Here is a 12,612-nt window from a genome sequence, read left to right as displayed (position 1 = left end):
ACCCACGAGAGTAAGATCCCTGAGAGTACAACCCACAAGAGTACTATCCACGAGAATACGACCACCGAGAGTACGAACCCCGAGAGTACGATCCACGAGAGTACGACCCTGAGAGTATGATCCCTGAGAGTACGATCCCCGAGAGTACGATGCCCGAGAGTATGACCCTGAGAGTACAATCCCCGAGAGTACGACCCACGAGAGTGCGACCCCGAGAGTACAAAATCCGAGAGTACAAAATCCGAGAGTGCGACCGCTTAAAGTGCGACCCATAAGATTACCACCCCCGAGAGTACGACCCCGAGAGTACAAAATCCTAAAGTACGATCCCAGAGAGTACGATCACTGAGAGTACAACCCCGAGAGTATGATCCCAGAGAGTACAAAATCGGAGAGTACAATTCACAAGAGTACGACCTCTGAGAGTATGACCCCTGAGAGTATGACCCCCGAGAGTACGACCCTGAGAGTACAATTCCCGAGAGTAAGATCCCCGAGAGTATGAGCCCTGAGAGTACGACCCCGAGAGTACGATCCTCGATAGTACGACACCCGAGAGTATGATCCCCCAGGCTCATTGATGGAGGTGGGGAGGGAAGGCTCATTGATGGAGGTGGGGAGCGAAAGTTCATTGATAGAGGATGTTGGACAAAGGCTCATTGATGGAGGTGGGGGGGGGTTGAAGGCTCATTGATGGAGGTGGGGAGGTGAAGGCTCATTGATGGAGGTGGGGAGGGAAGGCTCATTGATAGAGGTGGAGAGCGAAAGCTCATTGATAGAGATGGGGGACAAATGCTCATTGATGGAGGTGGGGGGGGTGAAGGCTCATTGATGGAGGTGGGGAGGTGAAGGCTCATTGATGGAGGTGGGGAGGGAAGGATCATTGATGGAGGTGGGATGTGAAGGCTCATTGGTGGAGGTGGGGAGCGAAGGCTCATTGATGGAGTGGGAGATGGAAGCTTATTTATGGAGGTGGGAGGTAAAGGCTCATTAAAGGAGGTGTGGGGGGGGTGAAGGCTCATTGATGGAGGAGGGGAGGGAAGGCTCATTGATGGAGGAGGGGAGGGAAGGCTCATTGGTGGAGGTGGTGGGTGAAGGCTCATTAATGGAGGTGGGGGGGTGAAGGCTCATTGATGGAGGTTGAGGGGGTGAAGGCTCATTGATGAAGGTGGGACGTGAAGACTCATTGATGGAGGTGGGAGGGTGAAGGCTCATTGATGGAGGTGGGGGGGGTTGAAGGCCCATTGATGGAGGTGAGGGGGGGTGAAGGCTCATTAAAGGAGGTGGGGGTGAAGGCTCATTGATGGAGGTGGGGGGGGGTGAAGGCTCATTGATGGTGGTGGGAAGCGAAGGCTCATTGATGGAGGTGGGGAGTGAAGACTCATTGATGGAGGTGGGGGGTGAAGTCTCATGGATGGAGGTGAGGGGGTAAAGGGTCAAATTGCTGAAAAAAATAATACTGGTTCTGATGAAAAGGTGTCAATGGAGGTGGGGGTGTGAAGGCTCATTGATGGAGGAGGAGGGGGGGTGAAGGCTCATTGATGGAGGTGGGACGTGAAGGCTCATTGATGGAGGTGGGACGTGATGACTCATTGATGGAGGTGAGATGCGAAAGCTCATTGTTGGAGGCGGGGAGGGAGGGCTCATTGATGGAGGTGGGACGTGAAGACTCATTGATGGAGGTGGGACGTGAAGACTCATTGATGGAGGTGGGACGTGAAGACTAACTGATGGAGGTGGGATGCGAAAGCTCATTGATGGAGAAGGGGAGGGAAGGCTCATTGATGGAGGCGGGGAGGGAAGGCTCATTGATGGAGGTGGGACATGAAGACTCATTGATGGAGGTGGGATGCGAAAGCTCATTGATGGAGAAGGGGAGGGAAGGATCATTGATGAAGGTGGGATGTGAAGGCTCATTGATGGAGGTGGGGAGCGAAGGTTCATTGATGGAGTGGGAGGTGGAAGCTTATTTATGGAGGTGGGAGGTGAAGGCTCATTAAAGGAGGTGTGGGGGGGGGGGGAAGGCTCATTGATGGAGGAGGGGAGGGAAGGCTCATTGATGGAGGAGGGGAGGGAAGGCTCATTGATGGAGGAGGGGAAGGAAGGCTCATTGGTGGAGGTGGGGGGTGAAGGCTCATTAATGGAGGTGGGGGCGTGAAGGCTCATTGATGGAGGTTGAGGGGGTGAAGGCTCATTGATGAAGGTGGGACGTGAAGACTAATTGATGGAGGTGGGGGGGGTGAAGGCTCATTGATGGAGGTGAGGGGGGTGAAGGCTCATTGATCGAGGTGGGGGGGGTGAAGGCTCATTGATGGAGGTGGGAAGCGAAGGCTCATTGATGGAGGTGGGGAGTGAAGACTCATTGATGAAGGTGGGGGGAGAAGTCTCATGGATGGAGGTGAGGGGGAAAAGGCTCAAATTGCTGAAAAAAATAATGCTGGTTCTGATGAAAAGGTGTCAATGGAGGTGGGGGTGTGAAGGCTCATTGATGGAGGAGGAGGGGGGGTGAAGGCTCATTGATGGAGGTGGGACGTGATGACTCATTGATGGAGGTGAGATGCGAAAGCTCATTGTTGGAGGCGGGGAGGGAAGGCTCATTGATGGAGGTGGGACGTGAAGACTCATTGATGGAGGTGGGACGTGAAGACTCATTGATGGAGGTGGGACGTGAAGACTAACTGATGGAGGTGGGATGCGAAAGCTCATTGATGGAGAAGGGGAGGGAAGGCTCATTGATGGAGGCAGGGAGGGAAGGCTCATTGATGGAGGTGGGACGTGAAGACTCATTGATGGAGGTGGGACGTGAAGACTCATTTATGGAGGTGGGATGCGAAAGCTCGTTGATGGAGAAGGGGAGGGAAGACTCATTGATGGAGAAGGGGAGGGAAGGCTCATTGATGGAGGTGGGGAGGGAAGGCTCATTGATGGAGGTGGGACGTGAAGACTCATTGATGGAGCTGGGATGCGAAAGCTCATTGATGGAGAAGGGGAGGGAAGGCTCATTAATGGAGGTGGGAAGCAAAGGCTCATTGATGGAGGTGGGGAGGTGAAGGCTCATCAATGGAGGTGGGGGGGTGAAGGCTCATTGATGGTGGTGGGGGGTGAATGAAGGCTCATTGGTGGAGGTGGGGGGGGGTGAAGGCTCATTGATGGAGGTGGGGGGGGGTGAAGGCTCATTGATAGAGAAGGGGAGGGAAGGCTCATTGATGGAGAAGGGAAGGGAAGGCTCATTGATGGAGGTGGGGAGGGAAGGCTTATTGATGGAGGTGGGAAGCAAAGGCTCATTGATGGAGGTGGGGAGGTGAAGGCTCATCAATGGAGGTGGGGGGGTGAAGGCTCATTGATGGTGGTGGGGGGTGAAGGCTCATTGATGGAGGTGGGGGGTGAAGGCTCATTGATGGAGGTGGGGAGGGAAGGCTCATTGATGGAGGTGGGGGGTGAAGGCTCATTGATGGAGGTGGGGAGGGAAGGCTCATTGATGGAGGTGGGGAGGGAAGGCTCATTGATGGTGGTGGGGGGGTGAAGGTTCATTGATGGAGGTGGGGTGAGGTGAAGGCTCATTTAAGGAAGCTGGGGGGGGGAGGCTCATTAATGGAGGTCGGAAGCCAGCCACTAACTGAAACTATACTTCTGTAGGCATAATGCCTACGGGCAGGACCCAAGAACATTGGATAACATTGCATCTGCTCGGCTTGCCTTCTTCCCATACTGCATCCTGGTGCCATCTCTTCACCAGGTAAGTGACGTGCGTGTACCCGGCCATCCACAAATGAAAACGCAATTTATCAGACCAGGCCACCTTCTTCCATTGCTCCATGGTCCAGTTCTGATGCTCACGTGACCATTTTAGGTTCTTTTGGTTGTGGACACAGGTCACCATGGACTCCCTAATTACCATCGATCGATTCACGCATTGCATGAATCTATCTATGGTCGGTGCTGACACCCCCTATTCAGGTGTCCGGTCCCTTTTCAGTCACCGGGCACCTGAATTACAGTGGTGGGGGTGTTTTTTGGGAAGCAGCCTTTTGCTCCAATAGGTGTCCAAAAAAGTGAGAAGCGGGTGCAACGCTGTGCGTTTCTTCTCACTCAGCTCAATGTTAGCAAAGCCGAAGAAATTCGCTTTGCTAACATTGACCCGTATCTCAGTCAATCAGATTGCCGGGTCTGTTACCAATCGCCTGATTGGCTGAAACATCAGGCGCTGTGATTGGATGCCTATCGGAGAGGAGGACGGGAGAAGACACATGGAGGGGAGAAGACACTGCTCGCCGTCACCCGCTGCCCCCACGAGACAGGGTAAGTGCTGGTCAGATGGCAAGTTGGTGGGGGGGGGGGGGATCACAGTGACAGCATTGTATGGCACAGTGGCAGCATTGGGAGCATTTGATGGCACAGTGGCAGCATTGGATGGCACAGTGGCAGCATTGGGAGCATTTGATGGCACAGTGGCAGCATTGGATGGCACAGTGGCAGCATTGAGAGCATTTGTTGGCACAGTGGGAGCATTGGATGGCACAGTGGCAGCATTGGATGGCACAGTGGGAGCATTGGATGGCACAGTGGCAACATTGGATGGCACAGTTGCAGCATTGTGAGGATTTGATGGCACAGTGGCAGCATTGGGAGCATTTGACGGCACAGTGGCAGCATTGAGAGCATTTGATGGCACAGTGGCAGCATTGGATGGCACAGTGGCAGCATTGGGAGCATTAGATGGCACAGTGGCAGCATTGGATGGCACAGTAGGAGCATTTGATGGCACAGTGGCAGCATTGGATGGCACACTGGCAGCATTGGAAGGCACAGTGGCAGCACTGAATGGCACAATTGCAGCATTAGGAGCATTTGATGGCACAGTGGTAGCATTGGGAGGATTTGATGGCACAGTGGCAACATTGGATGGCACAGTGGGAGCATTTGATGGCACAGTGACAGCATTTGATGGCACCGTGGCTGTGTTTGATGGGAACAGTGGCAGCATTTAATGGGCACAGTGGCTGCTTTTGATGGCACAGTGGCTGCGTTTGATGGCACAGTGGCGGCATTTAATGGGCACAGTGGCTGCTTTTGATGGCACAGTGGCTGCTTTTGATGGCACAGTGGCTGCGTTTGATGGCACAGTGGCAGCATTTAATGGGCACAGTGGCTGCGTTTGATGGGCACAGTGACAGCTTTGGATGCGCACAGTGGGCCGGATTCAGATAGATTAGTGTATCTATCTGCCGGCGTAACGTATCTCCGATACGTTATGCCGCTGTGATTTTGGCGCAAGTTCTGTATTCAGAAAGAACTTGCGCCCTTATTTACGGCGGCGTAACGTATGTGTTGCGGCGTAAGGCCGCGTAATTCAAATGGGGATGTTGGAGGCGTGTTTTATTTAAATTTTACTCGACCCCGCGTTTCTTACCTTTTTTTTGAACGGCGCATGCGCCGTCCGTAAAATATCCCAGTGTGCATTGCTCCAAATTACGTCGCAAGGACGTATTGGATTCGACGTGAACGTAAATGACGTACAGCCGTATTCGCAAACGACTTACGCAAACGACGTAAAAATGTCAAAACTCGGTGCGGGAACGACGGCCATACTTAACATAGGATACGCCGCACATTCCCCTCATATAGCAGGGGTAACTTTACGCCGGAAAAAGCTGAACGCAAACGACGTAAAAAAAAAAGCGCCGGGCGGTCGTTTATTTCTGAATCGACGTAAATAGAAATTAGCATATTCCTCGCGTAAACAAACGGAAGCGCCACCTAGCGGCCAGCCAGAAAATGCAGCCTAAGATACGACGGTGTAAGACACTTACGCCGGTCGGATCTTAGGGATATCTATGCGTAACCTGATTCTTTGAATCAGGTGCATAGATACGACCGAGCGCACTCAGAGATACGATGGCGTATCTCTTTTCTGAATCCGGCCCACTGGCTGCAATTGATGAGCACAGTGGCTGCATTGGGAGTGTTTGATGGCACAGTGGAAGCATTTGATGGGGCACAGTGGCAGCGTTTGATGGGCACAGTGGCTGCGTTTGATGGGCACAGTGGCTGCGTTTGATGGGCACAGTGACAGCATTGGATGGCACAGTGGCAGCATTTGATGGCACAGTGGCAGCGTTTGATAGACACAGTGGCAGCGTTTGATAGGCACAGTGGCTGCGTTTGATGGGCACAGTGGCTGCGTTTGATGGGCACAGTGGCAGCATTTGATGGGCACAGTGGCAGCGTTTGATGGGCACAGTGAGGCTGCAATTGATGTTTTTTTTTAGAATTTTTCAATTTGTTTGCGCCCCCCCAAAAAATTTTGAGCACCAGCCCCCCACTGCCCCTGACCAGGCTGCGCAGTCCCAGACACATCAAGCTGTGATGCGTATTTTTACTGCTTTCAATACATCAACTTCGGGGGAATATTTGGTTTACTTGATGACTAATTATATTTCCACCCACTTTCACCCGCCATTCTCACTGATATTCACTTAACCAGCCAGTCATGTTTTGGGTGATTGTTGTGTATTTACTATCACTGGGGATAGTTTAAATTTCTTACATTCCAGACGCAATCTTACCGCGACAGACACGTAACTCCCATGCGGGTGGGATATCCCCGTCTTGTTTTTTTTTTTTTTTGTACTCCAAAATATCTTTACAACTTAAAAACAACTTAAAGTGAAGCACGCTCTTTTTTTCCGTGGATAACTGGAAATCGCATGGGTGTGAAACCAAAAGTACCATTCCCCATGGCAACCGGTATACAAAAATACCGTATTCCAAGCCACTACAGTCTACTACGCTATCTTACCGAAAGTATCGGCACGCCTGCCCTTTCTGTCAGACGTGAGTGAGGAAGAGCCCATCAACTAAAATACAAAAATAAATAAATATATATATATATATATATATATATATATATATATATATATATATATATATATACACACAAATTATTATTTTTTTTAAAAAAAATTACAAAAAAGGGGGGTTTCAATTCAGGACCTCTGGACCCTTTATTAATAATAATAATAATAATAATAATAATAATAATAATAATAATAATAATAATAAAAAATAAACCTCTGGGCCCTTTAATAAATAAATAAATAAATATATATATATATATATATATATATATATATATATAAAAATAAATATTTATAAAAAAAAAAATGGGGGGGGGGGGTTGCCATCCAGGGCCCTGGGGACCTCTGGGCCCTTTAATAAAAACATAACAAATAAATATATATAAACAAAAATAAAAAAATAAACATTTATAACAAATAAAAAAAGGGAGTTTGCCACATGGGGCCCTGGGGACCTCTGAGCCCTTTAATAATAATATATATATATATATATATATATATATATATATATATATATATATATATATATATATATATATATATATATATATATATATATATATATATATATAAAAAATAAAAAAAATAATATAATTTTTTATTTTTTTTTATAAAAAAAGGGGGGTTGTCATCCGGGACCCTGGGGATCTCCGGGCCCCCCGTACCCCTAAAAAAAAATGTGTCTCTTTAATAAAAAATAAAATAAAAATATATTAGAAAAAATATTTTTTTTTTATAAAAAATAAATAAAAAAAAGGGGGGGTTTTCTATCTGGGGCCCTGGGGGGATTCAGGTAGACAGGCGTATCTTTGAGCGGGCGTAGCGCATCTCATATACGCTACGCCGACGTAAAACAGAGAGGCAAGAGCAGTATTCACAAAGCACTTGCTCCCTTAGTTACGGCGGCGTAGCGTAAATGGGCCGGCGTAAGCCTGCCTAATTCAAAGTAGGCAGGTAGTGGGCGTGTTGTACAAAAATGATTCGTGACCCCATGTAAATGAATGGCCGTACGAACGGCGCATGCTCAGAATCACGTCGCAAATACTCCCTAAGATACGACGGCTCAATGCGTACGACGTGAACGTAACCTACGCCCCCAGCCCCATTCACGTGCGACTTACGTAAACAACATAAAATACGACGCTGTTCCCGCGTCCATACCTTAACATGACTTACCCCTGCTTTATGAGGGGTAGACTTACGCCGGACGTACGCCTTACGTAAACGGCGTAGATTACTGCGACGGGCGTAAGTACGTTCGTGAATCGGCGTATCTTGCTCATTTACATATTCGACGCGTAAAACAACGGAAGCGCCCCTTGCGGCCAGCGTAAATATGCACCCAAGAAACGACGGCGTAGGAGACTTACGTTGGTCGGATGGAGCCAGAATTCAGGCGTATCTGGTTTCAAGAATACGGAATTTTGCCAGACATTGCCCACGTTGCCAGTCAGTGCCCATTTGTGGGCACTGAGGCACTGATTGGCATCTATTGTGCTTATTTTTTTACATGTTGATGACCATGTGGTATGTACCTGACCATCCACATGTTGCCCCCTTCCCTGGTGGTCCTGGCGGCTTCCCTGGTGATCCAATGTGGGCATCCCAGGGGGGCTGCGCTGATAAACAATCAGTGTATTATACCCCCCCTGTCAGGAGAGCCGCCGATCGGCTATTCACTGATATTCACTTAACCAGCCAGTCATGTTGTGGGTGATTGTTGTGTATTTACTATCACTGGGGATAGTTTAAACGTTTTACATTCCAGGCGCGATCTTACCGCGACAGATACGTAACTCCGATGCGGGTGGGATATCCCCGTCTTGTTAGTTTTTTTTTGTACTCCAAAATATCTTTACAACTTAAAAACAACTTAGAGTGAAGCACGCTCTTTTTTTTCCGTGGATAACTGGAAATCACATGGGTGTGAAGCCGAAAGTATCATTCCTCATGGCAACCGGTATACAAAAATACCGTATTCCAAGCCACTACAGTCTACTACGCTATATTACCGAAAGTATCGGCACGCCTGCCCTTACACACGTGAACTTTCTGTCAGACGCGAGTGAGGAAGAGCCGATCAACGGCTCTTCCTGTTTACAGCGTGATCAGCCGTGATTGGACATGGCTGATCTGTGGAAAAGAGCCTCCGCCGGAGGCTCTTTACCGAGATCGGAGATGCAGGGTGTCAGACTGACACCCCGCATTACCGATCGCCGCGCTGCGCGCCCCCACAAGCGCGTGCCGGCATGTTATCCTGCTGGACGTCAATAGATGTCCAGTCAGGATAACAGAACCACTTCCCGGACCTCAATTGTCTATTGACCGGGCGGGAAGTGGTTAAAAAAGATTTTTACATAAAACTGTATTTGCAAGCTGCATATACTGTATACACTACACTATACGCTTGCCTTTAGGCCTTGTACACATGACCGAACGCGACCGAACATGTGCGTTTTCATCGGACATGTCTGGTGGGAGCTTTTGGTCTGATGTGTGTACACACCATCAGACCAAAATCCCCGCGGACAGAGAATGCGGTGACGTAGAAGACACCGACGTTCTCTAACACGGAAGTTCAACGCTTCCACGCATGCGTCGAATCAATTCGCCGCATGCGCGGGATTTCGGGCCGCTGGTTATACGTCATAACCAGCGGACATGTCCGATGAGTCGTACTAACCATCGGACATGTCCGATGGACATGTTTCCAGCAGACAAGTTTCTTAGCATGCTAAGAAACTTTTGTCCGCTGGAAACTGGTCTGCGGACCAGTTTCAGCGGACATGTTCGGTCGTGTGTACAAGGCCTTACACGCACATGAACTTTAATGGCATCCCAGTCTTATGCCAGTGGCGGAACTACCGCCATAGCGACCCACACGGGCGCTATGGGGCCTGCAGCCGAGTGAGGATAAGGGGGGCCCGGTGAGGATGAGAGCACCGCCGGCATGGTCTCCCAGCCAGGGGAAGAGAGAGGAGAGGAAGAGGCGAGCTGTCCGTATCAGCGGAGAGCGGAATTGCCCACTGTAATAGCTTTCATTAGAACTTCCAGTGTTCCCCAAAAAAAATTGAGCACCAGCCGCCACTGCTCTCCTCGCAGTTTTCCCGTCGGGAAACACGCTCCTGTGTACGGGGCATTAGTCTGTAGGGTTTAATATTGAGTTGGCCCCGCACCTTTGCAGCTATAACAGCTTCAACTCTTCTGGGAAGGTCGTCCAAAATGTTTAGGAGTGTGTCTATGGGAATGTTCCTTAACTCCAGTCCTCAAGGCGCATCAACAGGTCATGATTTCATGATTTCCATTATATTGCACAGGTGATTTGATCAGTTTCACTGCCTTAGTAATTGCCACAGCCATTTCTCTGAATCAGGCGCATAGATACGACGGCCCGCACTCAGAGATACAACGGCGTATCTGGAGATACGCCGTCGTATCTCGTATCTGAATCCGGGCCAGAGTGTAGAGGATATATATACATCCCAGGTGTTGTACATATATTTATACACTGTATAGTTTAGCTAGATCAGTTCTTCCTAATTTACTGGCAGGCAGGTGATTATGCTAGCTGCAGTATTTTCAGGTGGTGTACTGTCTGTGTCCTCTGCAGTGTGCACCATAAAGCTACGTGGTGTGTACTGTCTGTGTCTGTGCTATTTTTCTCAGTGATTTTCATCCATATTGCAGGGACCAGACATTACATTAAATCCGCAAGCAGTATTAAATTACTTTTTTCTTATAGTAATCTCATATTGTGCAGGGACATTTCTAAACACGTGCCACTTCACAGGCATACTATAGACACCCAGCAGGTACAATATTTTAAGGAATTTTTAATTTTTTAATTTAAGCATCATTAAAATCACTGCTCCAGAAAAAACTACAGTTTTTAAAACTTTTTTCCATTGATACATGTTCCCTGGGGCAAGACCCGGGTTCTCGAAGACGTTTTACGACAATAACTTGCATATTAGGCTTTAAAATTAGCACTTTCGAACGTTCGAGTCCCATAGACGTCAATGGGGTTCTATATGTTCGCGCGAACGGTCGGCCCGTTCGAAGGTTCTGGTGCAAACCAAACGGGGGGTGTTCGACTCATCCCTACTCTTGATGCACTGACTTCAGCCTCAGTCCACTCCTTGTAAAAGTCCCCAACACTTGTGAATGGCCTTTTCCTGACAATCCTCTCCAGGCTGCGCTCATCCCTGCTGCTTGTGCACCTTTTTCTTCCACACTTTTCCCTTCCACATAACTTTCTATTAATGTGCTTTGATACAGCACTTTGGGAACATCCAACTTCTTTTGCAATTACCTTTTGAGGCTTTCCCTCCTTATGGAGGGTGTCAATAATGGTTTTCTGCACAGCTGTCAGGTCAGCAGTCTTTCCTATGATTGTGATTCCTACTGAACCAGACTGAGAGACCATTTAAAGCATGGGTCTTCAAACTGCGGCCCTCCAGTTGTTCAGGAACTACAATTCCCATCATGCCTAGTCATGTCTGTGAATGTCAGTGTGTTACAATGCCTCATGGGATGTGTAGTTCTACAACAGCAGGAGGGCCGTAGTTTGAGGATCCCTGATTTAAAGGCTCAGGAACCCTTTGCAGGTGTTATGGCTTAACCCCTCTCGTACCGGCCCATAGTCATATAACATCCACAGAGGGGATCTCCCATCCTGGGTGGACGTCATATGACGTCCTGGGCTTTGTGAGGGGATATCTGGATGATACTTGCAGCTAGAGGCATTATTCAGATATCATTGTTTGCCGGCGGCGATTCTGTGCACCATAAGAATGATTATAGCGGCGGTCGTTCTTATAGGCGAAGGGAGGGGACACCCCCCCTCCCGCCGCCATCCGGTGCTTCTCCGGGTCCTCCCGTGCCATTGGGGGCCCGGAGAAAGGATCGTCGAGTACAGGATGGAAAGCATAGAGATGACTGGTGACCAGATGGTCACCAGTCATCTCTATGACCGTTGGAGGCCCGGGCGCAATGCGATGACGTCACGCCCGGGTACCCGGAAGTAAACAAAGCAGCGATTACGGCTAGTAAGCATGAGATTTGTGATTTATTTTTCCCGATCTCATGCTTTCCAGCCTGGAGGAGAGATTTGGGGCCTTATTGACCACCCCGCATCTCTCCATAAAGAGGACCTGTTACACACTATTCCTATTACAAGGGATGTTTACATTCCTTGTAATAGGAATAAAAGTGATTAAAAAAAAAATGTAAAAAAAAGTGTAAAAAGAAAAAAAAAAAATTAAAAGTAAAAAAATAATACAATTTTATTTTTAGAACGCCCCTGTCCTCGGTAGCTCGCGCTCAGAAACAAACACACATGTAAGTCCCGCTCACGTATGTAGACGCTGATCAAACCACATGTGAGGTATCACGGCGTGCGTTAGAGCGTGTATAACAATTATAGCCCTAGACCTCCTCTGTAACTCTAAACTGGTAACCTGTAAAAATTTTCAAAGCGTCGCCTATGGATTTTTTTTTAAGTAACAAAGTTTGGCGCCATTCCATGAGTGTGCGCAATTTTGAAGCGTGACATGTTAGGTATCTATTTACTCGGTCACCTCCTCCAGTCAGTCCCCTCCCCCCACAGTTAGAAACACTATGCAGGGCACACATTTAACCCCTTCCTCACCCCCTAGTGTTAACCCCTTCCCTGCCAGTCACATTTATACAGTAATCAGTGCATATTTATAGCACTGATCGCTGTATAACCACTAGCCGACCAGCCACCGTCATT

The sequence above is a fragment of the Rana temporaria genome, chromosome 9 (genome assembly GCF_905171775.1).
Source record: "Rana temporaria chromosome 9, aRanTem1.1, whole genome shotgun sequence".
In the NCBI taxonomy this organism is placed as follows: Eukaryota; Metazoa; Chordata; class Amphibia; order Anura; family Ranidae; genus Rana; species Rana temporaria.
Note: the sequence above shows the minus strand (reverse complement) of the source record.